The sequence below is a fragment of the Pseudorca crassidens genome, unplaced genomic scaffold (assembly GCF_039906515.1).
Source record: "Pseudorca crassidens isolate mPseCra1 unplaced genomic scaffold, mPseCra1.hap1 Scaffold_72, whole genome shotgun sequence".
NCBI classification, from domain to species: Eukaryota; Metazoa; Chordata; class Mammalia; order Artiodactyla; family Delphinidae; genus Pseudorca; species Pseudorca crassidens.
The window spans coordinates 324427-341072 of NW_027136324.1; the positions used below are offsets into that span (position 1 = coordinate 324427).

Here is a 16646-nt window from a genome sequence, read left to right on the forward strand (position 1 = left end):
GAAGGAGATTATTTCCACATCAGTCTCCCTAACAGGGTGGTGAACATAACTGGCATTAGTATTTCATGGGTGCACTTAGAAGATCCAGGCCAAAAGGAGAAACCTGACCATTTAGCAAAAGTGGGACCAATTCAAGAATAAAAATAAGTCTCTTCTCACCTGTTGTTTCATTGTAAGGAACTCAGCCAACACTTGTCCGCCTCTGCATACTTATGCAGGGTCAGATGAAAAACTGAGCAGGTAAAGATGAGGAAAGGGAAAGCAACCAAGAGAATCCAGGCATTTAAAGCATTGTTAGGCATTCCAGGCATGAATCCCCAGCCACTCACCTGGGAATGAGCTCTACCACCTAACCCCCAGGCATGTGTAGATATGGTGAACCTCCCTCTCTCCAGGGTCAACAATAAGGCAGTGTAGGCTACTGCACATAATCAAGACAGTAATATTTTCATTTACACATAAAACATGAAAATTCTTGGGTGTTGTACTTTTATTAGAGCTACTTTTTCAGAGTTATTTCATTAATGTTCAGTTCCTAGGAGTTACACCAAACTGCAGGAAACCCGCAAAATGATCAGTTGGGGAATGTTGACTCCACAGAAAGAACACCACTCTCAAATGTTTCATGAAATAATTCTTGATCAAACGCACCAGGATTTTTTCTCCAACACCGGCCCCAGTGCTTCAGAGGCCCCACCCTCCCTGCTGTGCCCTCTCCCCACACCCCGGATGCCCTTGCCGTTAGTCACCTTGGTTCCTCCCCATGTGGGAATCAGGCAACATGAGAGCCTCAACACTATTGCTGCCCTACATGGCCTTGGACCATGTGGCCAGGCCACTTTGGATCTACTTCATGGTGGGGAAAACAATCCAGGGACTCATGTCTTGTTGGAAGTTCTTGTCACACAAATCAGGGCTAAAAACCCCTTGCACAGGAAAGCAGCAGGAGTACGTACATCATAAGCCCACTGTTGGGTACCACAATCCACACAGGGCAGACACGCTCATCAAATATAGAGTGAAGTTTAATTTGGGGTGAAATTTAGTCGACACCTTCAGATACATTAGTGAAAGAGTAGGTGGAGTTCTGTCCTACTAAATGTCATGGGGAGAAACATTCTTCACTTCATAATTTTTCTATAGGAAAGTATGTGTCAACTGTCAAGTGCTACCTAAGTCAATGTTAATCATTAACTACTGCATAGACAAATACTGATAATGTGTCAGGAAGAGGGGTGGATCACAACCCTTTGATCCTGAGATCCTGAAAAGAGAAAACATTCCTTTTGAGACCCTGTGATTGAGATTTACCTACGTTTGCTCATTTATCTTTCGTACAACCCTGTTACTTATAGATTAGTTACCTTTTAACAAGTAACATAAGCTAGGTTCTGAAATTTTGCTTATGTGAGAAGATCATGCAGCTAGAAAATGACAGAGCTAGAATTCAAACGTAGCTCAGGCTGTTTCTGAATCTCAAATTCCTAAATATGCTGGTGTTGAGGTGTGGATCCCAGATTCAAATTTCACCTGGATATGTCACCTATCAAATCAGTGGTTGGAATCCTCTCTGTTATCATAACACTTCCCCTCCAGTCTGTTCACACAATGACTACCGTGCTTAGGTTCTCCCAACACAGGAATCCTCCAGTGCATTGACCCAGCCTCCCGATCATTCCCATATCTCCTGAGTTTTATGGAACAATTCTCAGGTCCCTCTGACCTCTCAGCACAGCTGATGATCAAGACCCCAATCAGAGATGACAAAAAGACTCCGCTTCCTATGGCTGCATCTATCATACGTATCTCCCAATGAGTTTTATAAATATCTGCATCCGACCAGGACGTGATCATAAACCATTCTCCCATGCTTTGCACGCACTTCGAATGTTCCCCTTGTTTTTTTGAATCCCTGAAATTCTCACCTTCCCTCACTTTCAACAGTGTGCTCACCTCCTACCATACAGATGAGGTAGAATATTCGAAGAAATGTGTCAGCTCACTGACACATGAAGTCATGAAGTCAACACCTATTCCTGAATCTTCACCCATTGGCGATGCCGCTCCTGTTTAAACTGAAAGTCATTTCTACTCCTGGATAAGCCCATTTTTCTCAAATGTATCCCCTTCCCTCCTGCTCTCTGGAGGATATTTTATTATTAATTGTAAACTGAAGCTCTTCTACCAGCTAACACCCATCTCTTCCCAGTCCATTCCCTTTCATCTTTTTCAGTTTCTTCATTCTTTTTTTGTTTTTGTTTTTGTTTTTTTTGCGGTACACGGGCCTCTAACTGCTGTGGCCTCTCCCGTTGCGGAGCACAGGCTCCGGATGCGCAGGCTCAGTGGCCATGGCTCACGGGCCCAGCCGCTCCGCGGCATGTGGGATCTTCTCGGACCGGGGCACGAACCTGTGTCCCCTGCATCAGCAGGCGGACTCTCAACCACTGAGCCACCAGGGAAGCCCCTCAGTTTCTTCATTCTTGAAACAAAATCTCTGAACCAATTTATCTCTACTTCCTGCCCAATGAATTTCCTCTTTCCAAAGTAAACTGAAAGAGCAGTACAGGATTAGTGACAATCTCTGGGCGCCCCTCCCACAGTTTGATTTACTAGGGTTGATCTCCCTGTTACTGTTGACTTGCGTATACATAAACCTTTATAACATTATAGTTATCTCTCCGTGATTAAATCCAATGAATGTTTCTCAGTATTTTACTTGAACCCAAGCAGAATTAGACTATGACCTCCGTCAGGAAATTTATATTTCCAAGGTCCTCTGACATCACAAACTCCCCACTGCCTTTAAACTAGTCAGTTCCTGCCAGTGTACTGTGCACCGTTCTCCTCAAACAATACTATTTCAACATCTCAAGACTCCATTGTAACCCTCTTCTCTCTTTTTACTATATACACCATCTTCGAAAACTGTTATAATTATTCAGTCTATGGCTGTTACCACTATGATAATAATGCGTAAAAACGAATGCTAGATTTCATTTATGAGGTCTCATCCATAATTGCATGGGAAGCAGACACCTACAATGAAATGTATATCAGACAGAAGCCAGGACTTCCTCCCCAAATAGAAACTATTACTCCTCTCTTCTGCAGTTTCAGATAGCGGCTCCACTAATTATTTGGGGCTCAGTCATTGACACAACGTCCCAGAACAACACAAACAGAACCAAGCATCGATTTTATCTCTACAATGAGCGCTCTCGTCTCTGTTCATCTCCTCCCTGATATACACATATATAGTTCCAGCTACACTTATACTGCTTCACTTTCAGGTTAAATGTCAGTGCCTCAGAGATTCCTTCTTTAAATTACTAGCTAAGTAACTCTCCTCTCTCTGTTGTCTTGAATAGAACGTACAGGCAACACACGTAATATTTCGCGATATCTCTACTCATCTTTATTTTTTCTTTTCTTTTTTTCCTGTTTTCCTCTCTGCACCAATTGCAGAAAAGTAAACCGTAGAGTCATAAAGCAAGTTTCTCTTGACTATTACATAAGGATTGTAAATGCACAGAAATTCCATGTACACAGTAACCTAATCTACTCTCAGATGGCCTGTGACCAATGTTCTTTAATCAAATTAAATAACTATCTTTAAATTAATAATTCTTTGAATAATAAATGACTTTGATTCGTCCTGGGGAAAATTTTATTTAGTAATCACCAGAAACAAAATGTGTGGGAAAACTGTGTTTGTGTCTTTACTTAAGTATGCAACAACCACACTCCTGAGTTCAAAGTTTTAGTCTCTTTCTATAGAATCAGGCATAGAATTGTCTGTGGGCTCCTGTTAATAGATCTGATAACCTCATATATTTTATAATCATAAAGAACTCCTTTAATCTGGACGCCAATCAGGATAAATCTAATCAAGGAACGACTTCCCTAACACAAACTTTTCCTTCTCAACACGTTAACCACTTAGATACATGTAAGGAAAGTATAAGAGATTCCTTTAATTTGCTAATTTTCTAAAAACCTCCAAAACCAGTCTTGATGCCTTGGCCGGAGGTCTCACTGTTTTGTGAATTGTGGCCAGTTCTGGGAAGAGAATTGCAGCTGGAGGATTAGTCTTTATATAAATATGTTTAACCTACAAACAGCCCATCAGGCTGTGGGTTTTGTGTGGCTTTATATAAGGACTGGTGTTGTTTGATGATATCAAACATTCAAGGAAGATATTTTTAGGGTTTTATAGCATTTGTATTTTAATACCAAGGTAAATAATAATTAAATTATAATCAATTACATGAAGTTTCCAGGGAGGCAGGAGAGAAAAAAATACAATTGGAGATATTGAGCTTGGCCAAGGAAGAGATGATTCTTCAATTTTTACTATGGGCTTGGGAATAAACCGTGAGGAATATTTGTAGATTTTGTGACAGTGAGCTGAAGAATTTCCTCAAATTATCTGATTAATGTGTCTAGTAGAAGGTGGTCCCTTTTGTGGAAAGTGGCGAAAGTACTGAGAACGATTAAAAGTAAAAAGATATGGAGAATGTCTGAAATATTTGTGAGGCATAGAATAAGACTTAATCATCTAGATATAGTACAATGGCCAGCGATATTTGAAAGATGTTGGGAGATTTGTGAACCCTACCAGATTTAATATCCTAGTTAGATTCAGTCATGGAAGAAGCAGGTACTTGGAGCCCTCCAAGATTGGAATCTTGACCAGCAACTGTGATGAATTTGGAAGGAATATGGAAAGAGGAATATGGAAATTGTTGGTCTTCATAACTATATGTTGAAATTACTTGATTTGATTAATTTGGAATAAAAATGAAGACGGTTGGCACACATGTTAGGAGAGTGGGGTCAGTGCACTGGAGGTTCTCCTAGCATTTGTGGCGAGGGAGGAAACTGACTAATAACTTGGAATATCATGGGTTAATTACCTTTAAAAACTCTTTGATTTTTATTTCCTAATAAATAAATTTGGGATACTAATATTTCCCTTATGAGAAGCAGTAGCCAAAGCCTTCTTAGTTTGACCGTGGGAAACAAGATTACTCCTCTTTTCTCATAGGCCAGTTCACATTTGTAGGTGGGGTGGTTGTTCACTCCCAGGTAAAGATTTATGGGTTCATGAGTCTTAGGTCTGAAAACTCTAGATAGGATTCAAGTCTCATGTCTTTCTTCTCTTTCCTTGGATTTTCCTGCTTAGAGTAAACAGTGTATCTGAGAGAGAATACTAGCAGCTGAGTTCTTGGCAATGTGTCTCCAGGTGAGTGGGGACTTGCTGTTTCTCCTGCTTTGGTAACTCTCTTTCTGGTGGATAAAAAGGTGTCACCACTTGGACTGAGTGCTCTAAGTGTATCCTGGTGCGAGTCAAGGCTCTGAGCACTAGTCCTGTCATCTGGCATCTCTGTGAGTATTGTGGAGTAGAGCAAGGGCTAATACAGCAACCATCTCCTTTCCAACATTTATACCGACGTGCTCCAGACTCCATGAAGGCTGTGATGGTAAAGTGGGCACATGAGAGGTTGTATTTCCCTCTGCTCAGCCATGGGTTTGACGGGGGTGTGACTCACTCTATAAGCGAGTCTGCGATGCAGTGAGCTCTGTCATGTGATGGACACAAGTGGAAGGATGAGCAAGAGCAGAAGTTCAGGGTCTGGAAGGGGAGGAGGTGTGTGGACAGGTGAGATTTATACATCCAGGGTCAGAGATGCTAGCTAGAGGGCTGTTCTGGGCTGAGGGGGCAGGAGAAAGAGAAGAAGCCCTTCAGTAGGACTGGCCCAGAGAGGACAGTGGAGCCAAGTTTGCTTTTTTTCTTTGTTTTTCCAATTTTTAATCTGTTTTCTGAGAATACAATTGACTATTTTGAAAACTCTAAAAAGTCACAACAAAATATGCCCTTTCATTCTTGTTCCAAACCAGCCATTTTCCCCCTGTTTAGGAACCTTTGTTCAGAAACTGGAAGCACTATACAGAAAGCATTTTTTCCTTAATTGGTGCATTGAGTAGGATATAGTAGGTAGAGGAACACTTAGAAAACTGTGGCCATATGTGAAGCCCTGGAGGGGCCTGAACCATCGAGAGTCTCCGATTAGTCTCTGAGCAGGGAAGACAGGAGGAAGCTACAGGAGAGACCATGATAGTCAAAGTGGTGAGGTCCCAGGAAACGAGGAGGGAAAGAGGGACCTCAACCCACAGGAAAGGTCAGTTGGGGATCATCTTACAGTTTGGCAACCCCGGGACCGCTGGCTTGAAAAGTTGAGCCCGTCTGTCCTCATATCTGGTGATGAATGCATGGTCTGTGTCGAGGTTAGGTAGGCAGCAACTGCAGACCCCAAGTTGTATATACAGTCTGTTCACTCACACAAAATTGTGGACATTGCATCAAGGCTCTCTGACTTTTTAATGACTCATTCACCTGTAGCTTTTATTTATTGGGTTTTGTTATGTTCAAACGTGTCATGTCAGCTCATTTAATCACTCAACTCTCTTGAAAGGTTATTAAAGTATTTCCCACATGAGAACAGTAAGGTTTGTATTGGGGAATACTTTGCCTGTAGTCACTGCTGATAAGTGGCGGAACATGTAAATTGCCTGTCTTGTGCTAAGTCTGTAGATTTAACTGAAAGTAGTGGGGAGCAGGGATATTTATGAATTCCCAAGTACACATTTTTTAATTGCCAGTCAGCTCATAATTAACATTCTTTTGTGGACTGTGCAGGTTATTTCATACCACCCCTCATGTGATGCTCCTTTACCATGAAAGTCACTCTGTATTCAGAGTGTGCCCATCTCTGTGATGCACATGAAAGGCATATGCCAAGTCAGCCCAGAAGAACATTGGATTTGATGTCAAACAGGTTTGAGCTTTTGATACACACAGCTGCCTTTTCTCAGTGCTGTCACCTCGACCATCACCTCTGAACATTTGGGGAAAGTGGGCAGCCTGAACCAGAATGTCCTGCATGTTTTTAGGAATCAGTGACTTTCAAGACATGTGACTGTGAACTTCATCCAGAACTGGGATAATGTCAATTGCAGGTTTCTTTGAGTGAAATGTCTCTGGAATCTTGTTGAAGTAAATGTGGAAAACTCCCTCCGATGGTGTCACAATTCTGTGAACGTATCAATCTTATTAATCTAACCTTCTGCATATTCCTTGGCCTTAGAGGAAAGGATGGCTCTGTGGCTACTGGTGCTAAACGTCAACGCAGCGCCCATTGTTTCAGTCCCTCCCTTTTGGTGCTTTTCCTCATCTTTATCTCGCCAACATCCCACCCATTTTATTTTTCATTTGTTTTACCCTTCAAGATATATTCTAATTGTCAATATCCTATAATATGTTTCCAATTTCTTATATATTGCTCCATTTCATACTTTTTCTCTGTGTTAAAGATCAACATTTTAAAAATGTTCACAGACAGTAGCTTCAGGAAGAAGCCATTTATCTGAAGGCCAATAGTAAGTTTATGGGGATAAACCCCACTGTCCACATTAGAGACATGATATAAGGGTAAGAGGAATTCAGCTCAACCATCTGACTGAAAGTGGACTTTAACGCTGGCCCGGCAGAGGCTTTTGAATAGTTTGCATTTGGAACCATTTCCCCCCCCAAAAAAAACTGTACCTTGAGTTTCAAAAGGGCAGTTGCTTAAATGTAGCTCGTGTATATAGTGTTTGAAAAATAAAGAAGACCGAAAACTTAATCAGAAAACGATGGCAGTGAGAGGCTACAAAATAGAAAAATCTATGTGAATTCAGCAACGTGAGACTCTATGTGAATATCAGTAACATGGTGGGGTGGGTAGTTAGTGGAGACCATCACTGAGGGAGCAGACTAGAATTCATGTGTAGAGAACTAAAGAAATGAATTTTATGTGAGCAAACTTTTAACAGTCTTTCCTTTCCTTATCAATAGCAGAGACTTCACACTGGAGAAGAGCCCACTGAATGTAACAAATATGAGGAGATTTCACAAAGAACTCAACTATCACGCCATATGAGTGACCTCTCACAGGACAGAAACCCTATGCTTGCAATCAATTTGGAAGCGCCTTCAGCCTTTATTCATCATTGAACTAACATAAGATAATTTATACTGGAGTGAAACCATGCAGGTCTCATCAATGTGGGAAGGTTTGTAGACAATGCTGTAACCTTAGATGACATGAGAAAACTCACCCTGTAGTGAACCCCTATATATGTTATAAACGTGGCAGATAGTTTAGCTGGAGCCTTATATTTAAATACACCAAAAACTCACACTAGAGAGAACGCTTAATGTGATAAATGTGGGACAGACTTCAGCAGAATCTTAACTTTTATTCACACTGATGAACTCACAAGGTGAAGGCCTCTGTCTCAAAACACTGTCAAATCTGGTGCCTCAATTATTCTATTCTATTTATTTTTTCTATTAATGTGCCTCTTATGACTTAAAATTGAATTACAAATACACTAAATTTTTCACAAGAGTCCTAGTCCTAGAGAATTTGTGGACCCGGCCATGAAAATTCCAAGAATTCAGTCAGGTAGGGATTTATTCCTGCAACAGAATTTTTTATCCAAAATGTTTTTCCCCCACCTAGAACAGATAGATATGTCAGAATGAAGAAGGTGGAAGATCATTCCAGAAACACAATATTGTAAAGCAACTATACCCCCAATAAATAAAATAAGGTAAGATAAAATAAGATAAATCATTGCAGACATGGAGAGCTCCATTTTCAGATTTGGAGAAGGTAGGGGCTTCCTGATAAGGTCTGGCTCCTCTTCAGATACATTGCTTTTACTTTGTTGGCCTAAAAACATTCATTATAACCCTAAAGTCCACGGATGTCTAATGGGTGAAAGCATGGTATTGTAGGGGTCTATAAAACATGGGATGTTGCCTGCAACATTTGTGTGTCTGTGCTCCTGTCTGTGTACATGCACACGCACACACACAAACGTACAAGCAAGGGAGAGAGCATATAGCATCCATTTGAACCTAAAGAGAAAATGTGAGTCTGGAATCAATGGTATAAATGTGTCATCAGGAGAGAGAGCATCCAAGATACCTTAGTCATTAATTTATCAAATTTTCAATTATTAACAAATATTTACTGAAAGCTTCCAGGATTTCAGAACTTGGCTTGTTATGAGGACTAAATTGTAAATAATACAATGTTCCTATCTTCGTAGAACTCTACATTCTAACGCAGTCAATTCAAATACACTGCAATATAAAATTTCTGATTTTGAAAATCAAACATACATAAGGGTTTACAAATTGTGTAACTAAAAAATGTTTGCTCCCAATTTACAAAGAAAAGTTGCCACTTTATAAAATAAAATTGAGATTTATAACGGTGTCATGATAGAACTTTGGAAGGCCAAACATTGTCAAAAAGACTGGGCTTTAAAAAAATATTTTACAAAATTCTGAACCTTTGAAAAGCTATTCTGCAAGATTTGGGAAGATTAAAGATAGATTTCCATTTCTAACAGCCAAGATAATTGTTCAAAATATTATGAAAGAAGTATTTTAAATTAACTGTTCAATTACAAAATACACTTTTGAAAATCAATAAAGGTATTTATTAGAATAAAAAAACTGCTGCACATGCCCACTAAAATTCCATTTAGCATCCATTTTAATTGAGATTCAATGCGGCATCATTTTATTTATTCATTTATCTTCTTCCAGTTTTACTGAGATATTACTGACATAGAGCACAGAGCAACTTTACAGTGTATAATGATTTGACTTACATATGTTACGAAATGATTATCACACTAAATTTAGTGAACATTCATCATCTCATATAGATACAAAATTAGCGAAATAGAAAAATGTGTTTTTCTTGTGATGGGAACAGTTATAATTTATTCTCTTAACCAGTTTTATGTGTAGGAGACAGAAGTATTTATTATCTTTATCATGTGCTATATTGCATCCCTGGTACTTCATCTCTCTTTCGGCTGGACGCTTGCAGTTTGGGCCACCTTCATCCAGTTCCACCCTTTCCCACGCCCTGCCTCTGTGGACCACAAATTGGACTGTTATTGGATGAGTTTGTTTGCTTGTTGGTTGGCTGTTGAAATATAACTGATCTACAACACTATGTTACTTCTTGTTACACAACAGAGTAATTTGGAATGACTATACATTTCAAAATGAGCACCGGGTCCTCTGCTTGGGGAAGGGCCAGGGCACCGGCGCGTCTGAGGCCCTGGGCCCCGCCGCCAAGCTCAGGGACAGGCCCCTGTCTGCGGAGGACAAGGCAGCCTCCGGGTGCCAGAGGATATGCTGGGATCGCACCCCTTCTCTCCGTCCTCCGACCCCAAGTTCCCTCGGCGACGGGAGAGACAGCGGGCTGGGATGTGCGCCTAGGGAGGGAAGCAGGTGCGGTTCCGGCCACGGGAGGCTGATCTCGGCCGGTGAGAAGCCCTCTGCCGGGCCGAGGACCCGCTCTACCGCCCGTGGTGCTCCCATGACTGCCGCTTCCCCTGAGCGCAGAGGAGCGGGACAATCTCCTGGGCCTGCAGGCCGTTACGTTCCTCTCCTCGCCGCCTCCAGGTCTCCCGCCACGCATCCAGCACCTGCGACGTCAGCGAGGGGGGCGGGAGCTCGTGCGGGGATGGACCCAGCCGCAATCGCCGCCCCAGCCCGGAGCTCTGTCGTGTGCTCTGCCCGACCCGCGGTCGCTCCTTCCCGGACCTGCAGGCCGAGCTGACACTGACGCCAGAGGCGCCGTCGGGTTTTCCTGGCCCGTCCCGGGACACCGGGCCGCTTCTACTTCTGGCTCCACGTGCTTCCCGGTCTGTAGCTTAAGAGCCGAAGGACGCAGCGCCGGGTCGCTTCTCTGGCTGCACGTTGCGCGCAGGGTCAGCATTGGAACAACAGCGCGGGGGTCAACTACACAGTGCACCCCGCGTGCTACTTGTTTGATCTTTTTCTCTGGTGTGAAAGGGCCCAGATTTCCCATCCTGGGCAACAGAAATGTTCTTTATAAATGTTTTGTAGAAGATATTCTGTCCCCTACCAAAATAATATATTTGGTGGCTTGAACTGTCAGAGTCATCCGCTGGTGTTGGCCGTGAGGTTGAAAAGCAGGTCACTGCCGCAACCACTTTTGGGTGCACAGAACCCACAACAGCTGTCAGACTCTGGCCATTAGCCCTCAGAGAAGGTGGACCCGTAGCGGCTGGACTCCAAGCCAGGGGTGGGGCTGGAAAGGCGGCTTTCTGTCCCTCTGGGAGCCACAGAAGTTAGTGGTGAATTGATGAATGAGGATCTGTGCCCAGCAAATAACTATTGCTCGGAACTCTTTGGTCCCATGCATGCGGCCGGACAGAGAGCACAGGGTCAGGACAGTCTCACTCACTGCTGGTAGATGGTGACGCCAACAGGAGGGGACGATACATGAGCAGGGGGGGCACCCTGGGGGAAGAATAAGTCCCCTCCCATCTTGGGCAGATTTTGGTAACTTATTTTTTGTTTTGATTGTAGTTTTCATATTTTCTGGGGGAGGGCTAGTACAATCAATTCGTTTTGAAATGCTGGTCTCCAAGGAGGGATGTTTGCACTGTAACTCGAGAGAACAGGCCATTGCATCCTACATCCCATCGGCCAAATTCCACACCCAGCTTATGCTGGTAGGAACTGCAAGCTAAGAGTGGTTTTTATATATTTAAATGGCTGAAAATAATTCATAAAAACATTATTTGCAACCCACAAAAATTATATAGCATTCAAATTTCCTTGTCGATAAATAATGTTTTATTGAAACACATTTATACTCCTTTATTTACGTGTTACTGTAGCTGCTTTTTGGCTACAATGACTGAGCTGAGTAGAAATAACAGACATCCTATGACGAATCTAAAATATTTACTCTCTGGTCCTTTACACAAGTTTGCCAACCCCTGCTCCAGAAAAGCGGGGAAAAAATGTTTTTTGAAACTCATATGCTGGGATTTATACTTTTAAAACAGTTAAACTTTTAGCGAATTTTCTCCCTGGAAACAAACTTTAGGTAGATGTAAATATGTTAAATTACTCTCAGTAATCTCAGTTAGAATAAACACTAATTCACAATTATTCCTGTACTGAGGAAGGGAATCCACCTGCAGATATTTTTATTTTCATCTCAGAAATAATCACAAATTTGTGTAACTAAAACCTAACACCCACACAAATTAACATCAACTGCATAAACTGTTAGATATTTCTGAGCCTCAAAATAGAACATTGTAAGCCATAAAAGTATTTACTTTAAATTTTGGTTTGGCGACATCTCTTGCCTGTGGCAGTGTTTACCAAAGTTAATTGATCACGGAGAATTTCATCAAGAATCATTTTCTAATAGAAAACTATCAAGAGTAAATGCACTATAATTCACACTGGAGTAAAATAAACCAGAAAACAATCACATTGATGAAACAATGAATATGTAATTTACATAAGAATATAAAAATGTATAACAACAAAAAAATCACTTCTTACCTTATTTTCTGTTATTAAATATAAAAACAGATTATGCAACTTCCAGGTATTCTTGCATCTGGTAAGCCATTTCTTTCTTAAAATGGCATTATTGCGTAATGAAACATATAGGTAAATGCATTTTTAGATTTTTATTTTGTATTTAGGAATACATTTAAGTTCAAATTTACCATTAGTGTATATAATCGCATTGGGACTATATACACTACAGAACACACTGGGAAATTCTAGATTTTATGATAATAATGTGTTATTTTGGATTGCTTTGGGTTTTCAAAAAAATTAGAAAGAAATTAAGAGTCCAATATAAAGAGCAAGATAGAAATCCTCTTGTCTGTTATCCTTTAAAATGGTATCCGGTTGAATTTTGAATAAAATGGATAATGAAAGGAATTTTAACAGGCACGTACAGGGAATTTTTATCCTTATAAAAATCATTACTGATTTTCAAACGTATAGTTTTGAATTGTAACAATTTAAAAAATACTTATTTTGGAATATAGAGAAGAGCAAACCTGGATCTTAAGACAGGAAATCTAGCTTTGCTCTCCTCAATTCACGTAGAGAAGGTTTTCCAAAATTGAGAATTTTGTAAAATATTTTTACTGACCAGTCTTTCTAAAAATATATAACTTTTCAAAGTTCCAGAATTGAGACTGTTTTAAATGTCAATTTTATTTTATGAAGTGCCAACTTTTTATTGTAGACCAGTAGTGATATTTTGTGACTATACAATGTATGAACATGTCTTTTTTTTAACGTCAGAAATTTCATTTGGCAAATGATTCTTATTACCTGCATTAGAATATAAAGTTCTATGAAGAGAAAGGCGTTCTGCTATTTACAGTTTAATCATCATAACAATCCAGGTTCTGAAATGTTGGAAGTTCTCTTTAAATATTTAATAATTGAAAAGTTTATAAATGAACGAACAGGGTGATTTAGCTTATTTTTCTCCTGCATGAATCCTTTATGCTAATAATTCCTAAATGGCATTTTCCCTTTTGATCAGATGGTTGTTACAGTGTCACTCCCTTGCATGGGTGTGTGTGTGTGTGCACTCAGATGCACGTACACACAGTAATGTTGCAGCTAACATGATGGGTTTTTTAAAGGAATTTTTTAAAGTATTTTTTTCATTTTAAAAGATTTTTATTTTTATTTAAAGACCATTTTAAAAGATTTTTATTCAATTTTTTACAATATTGTTACTGTTTTATGTTTTGGTTTTTTGGCTGCAAGGCATGTGAGATCTTAACTCCCCGACCAGGGATCGAACCCACACTCCCTGCATTGGAAGGTGAAGTCTTAACCTCTGGAATACTAGGAAAGTCCCCATGATGGGCTTTATAGGCCCTAGAATACCATTTCTCAACCCATTAGACTTCAATGGACCTCAGGGTTATAACGAATGTTTTGGCCAACAAAGGAAAAGAAATTGAACTGAAAAAGGTCCAGAACTCATCATGCAGCCTCTACGCTCTCTCTAGCTAGCCTTCTTGAAGGTTTAATTGACAAAATAGACATTGTCTCTATGGTGATCTTTCTCCCGGAACTTTTTTTAATACCATTTTTCTACATCAAAGAGTAAAGCTTTAAAGGTAGACTTACCAATGGCTCTGTGAGGGATCTCCTTTGTGTTTACATGATTTAGTATATGCACCACTCATTGTTCTAATACATTTTTAAAGTAGAACTCTTTTCATGTCTGCAAAGATCTTTCACAGATCTTTCTCAGTCCTGAAGATATCTATCTGTTCTTCTTGGACAAAACAAACAAAGAAACCCTTGGCTACAAAATGCTATGTAGGGATTAAACCACCATCTGACTCTGAATTCTTGAGTTCTTCCTGTCCATGTACCCACAGTTATTCACCTTTCTTTAAATATAATTAATGTATACATTTTTTAAAGTCATACGAGAAATAGTAAGTGAACGTTAAGTAATAGAATTAATTGAAGCAGCAGAGGTTAATCACAAAGTATGTGTGTATTTATTCTAGAAGCCATTCGTCCGGAATGTGTATACAGATATTTGGACCCTAATGTACGAGTTAACACACACCATACTATGTTTTACATTTTCAGTTAAGATTCATCGTTGTTTCCTGATTGATCCCAGTCTTTGTAATTATGATTATAATTTTATAAAGTCAGAAAGTGTCTAACTGATCAACAGTGACAGAGTATTAACAGAAAATGCGTTCATTCTTACTTATCACAATATTTCATGATTTTGAATGACACATACCCACTCAGTAGTGTTTATGTATTTGCAAATCCTGATCTACTGAAGCAGGTTTGTTTCGTTTCTTCTTACTTGATACTGAATATTGCTTGCAGCACTTCTCAAGACCTTTCACCATCTATATATTTATATTGTATATTTAATAATAAGACAATTGCTGAAGGACTGAATTATTGGCTCAATTGCATGCTAACACATTCTTTATAGACTATTTTCCCAGTATGAGTTTTCTGATGAATAGCAAGTGAAAGATTTTCCACATTGTCTTTAGAATTGGCATCTCCTCAGTGTGAGCACTTTCTTGTTCAGTCAGGAATAAGGAATCACTGAATAATGTCTTTCCTTCATTACACTGAGACTATTTTTTCAGTGTGAACCCTCTCATGTCTAAAGACTCCATGACTAATGGAACTCTAGCATTCATTTCATCGGATTTCTTCTACAGCAGTGATTAGATGGTTTACCCCAAGAGGGCTCTCCTCGTAGTAAACCTTGGGATGTCTTCTCTACTGTGTCAGGGATGCAGCCCACTCTGAGTTCTCTGTGTATTCTGAGGCTGGAGCTCCAACTGAAGGCTCTTCCACCATGATTACAGGGTCAGGGTTTCTCTCCACATGACTTTCCTGTGGTTTAAAAGGGATAATTTCTGGCTGAAGGCTCAATATCACTGATTACAAACACAGGGTGTCTACTCGGTATGAATTCTCTGGTGTTTATAAAAGTGGGAGCTCTGGGTAAAGGCTGCACCACATGGATTCCAGACATAGGGTGGCTCTCCTGTGAGTTTTCTAGTGTGTATAAGCGTGAGAGCTGCGTTTAAAGGCTTTTCCACATTCATTGTATTTGTAGGCTTTCTCATTAGTGTGAATTCTCCCCCATGACTAAGGTTATGGCTATGACTAAGTGTTTTCTCACATAAATGATATTCCTTGTGGTTTCTCTCCTGTGTGAATGTGCTCATGTTATTGAAGCGTTGGATGGTCACTGAAAGCTCTTCCACAGTCATTCCAAACATAGGGCTTCTCTCCCGTGTGAGTTTATTGGTGTGAATAAAAGTCAGCTCTGTCTCTGCATTACCTTGATAAGGTTCGTCTTCTCCAGTGTGAGCTGTTGGTGTATAAATGCGAGGCTTCAGCTGAATTATTTCCCACGTTCAGCACATTTGCAAGAGTCACTCCAGAGTGCACTCTCTCATGTTGTCTAAGGTTGGAGGGTGACTAAAAACCTTCCACATTCTGAGATCTGCATGGTTTCCCTCTAGTATAATTAGCTTATGTTAATTCAGTGACGAATAACGGCTGAAGTCTCTTCCATTCGGGCTGAAAGTGTAACACACGTGGAGTTAATGTTGTTGTATGTGACATGTCCTCATATTCATTGCATTCAGTGGGCTCTTCTGCAGCATGAAATCCCTGCTATTGACAAGGAAAGAGAGGCTGTTAAAAATTACTCACATAATAATCATTCAGTCATTTCTCTACATGTGACTTCTAGGCGGCTTCCTCAGTGATGGTCTTCATTGAAAATCTCCCCATGTTAGTTACATTCACAGGTAATGTTACTTTGCTGAATTCACACAGATTTTCTATCTGGTAAACCCTCACTTGTCATAGCTTTCTGATTAAGATTTAGGTCTTCTTTATGTTTCAAACACTATATCCATGAGGTATGTTTAATCAATTACCTTTTCATTGAAGCCCAGGTTAGTGTTTGACATGTAATGTCAAAAGACATGGGTCCTCAGATTGTTCCATCCTCCATTAAATTGATAGAAAATCTCCTGGCCACATGTCCAAGGACATGGAGGGCAGAGCTAGGGTTGAGTCTCTGATGTTGCTGATTTCCACATGGGGAGGAACCAAGGTGACTGAGGGCAAGGGTATCCAATGTGGTGGGGGGGCGCAACAGGGAAGGTGGGGCGCTAAAGTC

At 40.3% G+C, this 16646-nt stretch overlaps 1 long non-coding RNA gene across 4 annotated transcripts in view; it reads left to right on the top strand.

The window, feature by feature from the left end:
* The window catches only part of LOC137218257 (uncharacterized), a 180295-nt gene that overhangs the window by 21189 nt on the left and 142460 nt on the right, over positions 1-16646 (top strand). For 3 of the 4 annotated variants that reach the window (XR_010940577.1, XR_010940580.1, XR_010940579.1), the window contains exon 1: positions 5256-16269. This is a non-coding gene — a long non-coding RNA (uncharacterized lncRNA). Of the gene's footprint in view, positions 1-5255; positions 16270-16646 lie in introns of those variants that run through there. The other variant, XR_010940578.1, reaches the window with a different exon arrangement.